The sequence below is a fragment of the Bos indicus genome, chromosome 14 (genome assembly GCF_029378745.1).
Source record: "Bos indicus isolate NIAB-ARS_2022 breed Sahiwal x Tharparkar chromosome 14, NIAB-ARS_B.indTharparkar_mat_pri_1.0, whole genome shotgun sequence".
In the NCBI taxonomy this organism is placed as follows: domain Eukaryota; kingdom Metazoa; phylum Chordata; class Mammalia; order Artiodactyla; family Bovidae; genus Bos; species Bos indicus.
This window is the reverse complement of record NC_091773.1, coordinates 18,610,809-18,615,517: the sequence shown is the minus strand read 5'-3', so window position 1 is coordinate 18,615,517 and position 4,709 is coordinate 18,610,809.

Sequence of the window (4,709 nt, the reverse complement as noted above, 5' to 3'; positions counted from 1 at the left end):
GGAAAAAGAAGGATCTTCACTCTCCTTTAAAATTTTTCAGTGAAAAGCCATACACCAGATATTGAAAATTCAGGAAGCCTCTGAAGGATTAGAATTTTCAAAAACAAATTTTTCATGTTTATTACAGACCACTGTAACATATGACTTTTAAGTAACATTATTAAATGTTCCTTTCAGAGAAAGTTAATCACTGTTCTTATTGTTTGAAGGTATATTTAAATTTTTTAAAATGCATTGTACATCATAGCAGATCTTTCTGCTTCTTATTCCTTAACATATAGACTCCAAATTCTGGAAAAGAAATGTCCCCATGAAGAATAAAGTATGGTGGGTAGCATCTATAGAAAGGACTTTGGCTAAAACTCTAAAGGAGAACTTAAATTTTTTTTTCTTTTTACAATGTTTCGTTGGTTTCTGCTATACAACAATGAGAATCAGCCATAAGTATACATACATCCCCTCCCTCTGGAACCTCTCTCTCCTCCCTCCATCCCATCCATCCAGGTCATAACAGAGCACCAGACTGGGCTCCCCATGCTGCGCAGCAAGAACTTGTAACAGTCAAAAACGTCACTAAGTGTTGTGAATTGCTCCAGTATGGAGTGAATTTCCTGTCCCTGGGACTCTTTGAGGTATGCTACATTTAGCAAGATACCATTGTAGAGGGATGATGACGCAGAGAGGATTCACAGGGGAGACTTCTTCTTCTTCTGTGGAGCTGTCCCAAACCATCGCCTCAGCAAGAACGCAGTGAAGTTGCCCTGGTGGAATTGCAGTAACAGGTTTCTGGACTATTGCAGATTTCCTGCAATTTCTCCTTAAAAAGAAAGAGGTCCCAGGAGATAGATCGTCCTCCTGCAGCCTGCCATTCACTTCTGGGATATTTTCTCCTCACTGTTCGAGACTGAGAATGGATCATTTTTAACCTAGGAGAGACAGTGTACAAATTGCTGCTCCTTAGCATTCAGGGAAATAAACATTTGGTGCCTTTTTCCTGTTGCAAAGGGGAAAATTCAGAGGATATTGCAGAGCCAGGGCTTCCCGGTGGTACTAGTATTAAAGAACCTGCCTTCTTAATGCAAGAGACATAAGAGATGGGGTTCGTTCCCTGGGTCTGGAGGTTCCCCTGGCGGAGGGCATGGCAACCAACTCCAGTTGTCTTGCCTCAAAAAATCCCATGGACAGAGGAACCTGGTGGGCTACAGTCCACAGGGTCGCAAAGAGTCAGACAAAACTGAAGCGACTTAGCACGCTCGCGTGGCAGAGCCAACTGAAGACACTCTAAATACAACATGTGCATGTATCTCTTCGGCTTGTTTTAGGCCAGAGTAAAGGGAAAAAATTCTGGGTGTGCCCTACCAACTATTAGCATTTTCTTTGTCTTCTTTTTAAATTCAATTATTCATTTGTTTATCTTTGGCTGTGCTGAGTCTTCACTGCTGTGCATGTGCTTGCTCCAGTTGCAAGAGCAGCTGCTCTCTGGTTGCAGGCTCACGGGCTCTTGAGGGCACCGGCTCAGTAGTTGCGGCATTTGGGATTAGTTGCTCCTTTGCATGTGGAATCTTCCTGGACCAGGGATCGAACCCATGTCCCCCGCATTAAAAGGCAGACTCTTAACCACTGGACCACTAGGGAAGTCTTACGAGCATTTTCTAAGTGCAAACTTCCCTGGATAAGAAAACTGAAATCACTCATAATCTGACACCTCTTCCTTTCCTCCCCATCCCCCATTCTCAGGCCACTTTCTGCCTCAAGAGGAGAATCTATCTATAATAACAACGAAAGTTGGCGAGTTCGATTCTCTTTCTTCTTCTCAATCCCCTATTATATTTACCTACTCTATCTGCCTACCCACTTTGAATTTTACTTATCTGGATTCCCTGAAATATTCATAACCTAGAAGTATTGGTGTTTTGATTTTAAATGGAAAGAAAAAAAGAGGAAGTCTGGAAGGATGGGGTTCGGAAAGAAAGGATCCACAGAAGGATATGTAAACTAGTCTTATTTGCAAACAGCGTTACATAGACCCCTATGTTCCTGCTCCTGCTGGAGAAGGAATGAAAGGCCAGAAAGAAAAGTGCCCTCTAATGAGACCACCTGCTTCTATCTAGTTCTGCCACAAACTGGCTCTGTGCCTTTGAGTCATTCCTTTCATCTGTTTGGATCTCATTTTTTTTTTTTCTTTCAGCCACACCATGTGGCATGTGGGATCTTAGTTCCCTGACCAGGAATCGAACCTGTGCCCCCTGCACTGGAGGTGCAGGCTTAACCACCAAACTGCCAGGGAAGTTCCCTGGGTCTCAGTTTCTTTGTCTGTAAAATGTGACCTTGAACTAGATAGTGTGTTGAATAATGAACTATTAAAACATTAATGGAAAGAAAAGGGGAAACAAGTAGACAACAGGGAGTAAGTATTCAACTCCTCAGCAGGGGTGACACTCTGTTTAGATGGATGGTGGAGGAGTTGAAATATCATTGGCATGAAGCTACAAAATTGTGAACATTTACCAGTGTGTTTTTTTCCATGTATGAGGAAATGGCCAGGCATGGTGATGAAGGGGGAAGGGCTTGGTAAAGATCCCAAGTGGAGGGTTGTTAGCAAACTGCAGCTGCCTGTGACGCTGGTAAAGCAGGAGTATGTCTTTGTAGATAATATTGACAATCTCAGCTGCATAGCTATGTTTTAAATTATTTCTGAGCTATTTGTGCTGAAGTCATGATAAGTGCTCTGTGAGGTAGAAGTTATCAGCCTCTCCCAGACTTTTTTTTTTGGGTGGGGAGGTAACGATTAGAGGTTTAAATATAAAAACTTCGCTATGTCTGTGGAGATGGTGTTCCCGTCTGTATCACTCTCTGAACATGTCAATCTCATAATGAAGTACACATACACACACACACGTACGTACTCTTAACAATTCAGGATCAGCTCACTAGCCAAATTCAACTCTTAAATGTCACTACTTTCCATTACATCTCTCAGTTCAGTTCAGCCACTAAGTCGTGTCCAACTCTTTGAGACCCCATGGACTGCAGCACGCCAGGCTTCCCTGTCCATCACCAGCTCAAATTCATGTCCATCAAGTCAGTGATGCCATCCAATCATCTCATCCTCTGTCGACCCCTTCTCCTCCCACCTTCAATCTTATCAGGGTCTTTTCCAATGAGTCAGTTCTTTGCATCAACTTGGCTAAACTATTACATCTCTACATTTGCTATTTGACTTGCCCTGCATTTGTTAAGGCTTCTCTCTCAACATAAAAAATCTGCCTATTTTGCTGCTTAGCCAATCAAAAGTGTTTCATATGTAAAAGAATCATACCCTAAATCCCACAAAAGTCATCTACTCATCTTTGGTCATTTGTGAAAGGAATGCCAGGTCTATGAGTCTCTCCAAATCTGAGAAATAATATTGCTTTAAATTATTTTTTAAAATAAGCCTCAGAAATCAAATTGAGTAAGAGAATGATGTAAGGCATAAGGGGAAAGGAGATGAGGAATAAAGGAAGCAAAGATCTCTGCTCACAAAGAGCTGATAAGATCACAGAAAGACAAGGTTAAAAACAAAAAGACAAAGCATAAAGACAATAGACAAAGTCGGGTTAACACAAAAGACAAAGCATAGCACTTAAGTGATGTATATGCCAAGAGGCATGCAGGTTGGGGTCTGACCTGGCTCCAGTTGGTTCTCCTGTGATTTCAGCTCCATCTTCACTCTTAACACCAACACCGTATACACCCACCACAATAAAGTCCCTCGGGTCCCTTCCCATTGCCCTCTCTCTAGGACACTCTCTCCTTCCTTTGTCACATGGATACTTCGGGCAGAACTCTCTTCACCTTCTTGAGTACCCAGAATATTCTCATCTGCATTAACATCTCTCTCTAAGGAAGTCTCCACTGACTAATGCAGGCTCAGTCAATAGCTCTTTTTCTCCTAGTCTCCATAGCAACTTACTCATTGCTCTGCATACATGCTGATGTGTTCACAGTATATTATCATTTGCTTAAATGTTGCTGCTCCCCAAGCCTCTAGGCTCTCACTCTGTCCCTTTCCTGGGAATTCTCATTCACTCCAATCTCATCAATGGCCACTCATGAACTGATGCTGACTCACAGACATGTAACTCTGGCCAAGGCCTCACTCCTGATTCCCTGGCTGCTCTACAAGCTGCGTGCTTGCAGAGCATTTCCACATGGGTGGGATCACTGACAGGCTTTCACTCTTGAACATGATCCTGTTTATGTATTTATTAGCAGTTTAGTTTCTGTCTCCCCAAGCCCCTGTTCTTACTGAGCAGATATATACTTATTGCTTAAATGAGTGTCTGGCCTACAAGAGGCACTCAGTACAGATTTTTAAAGTATTTACCTCCGTGAACTCATTATCGTCCCTGTGAAGAGTGTATTATCTCCTAGGTTCCCATTCCTATTTATCCATTCACTCAAAGGATGAGAGTGTTACTCACTCAGTCGTGTTCGACTCTGTGACCCCATGGACTGTAGCCAAACTCCTCTGTCCATGGAATTCTTCAGGCAAGAATATTGGAATGTGTAGCCATTCCCTCTTCCAGGGGATTTTCCTGACTAAGGATCAAACCTGGGTCTCCTGCACTGTAGGCAGATTTTTTACCATCTGAGCCAACAGCAAAGCTTATTCACTCAAAACAAGTAAGCCTCAATTTTAATCGGAGATGGCTATGGCAACCCAC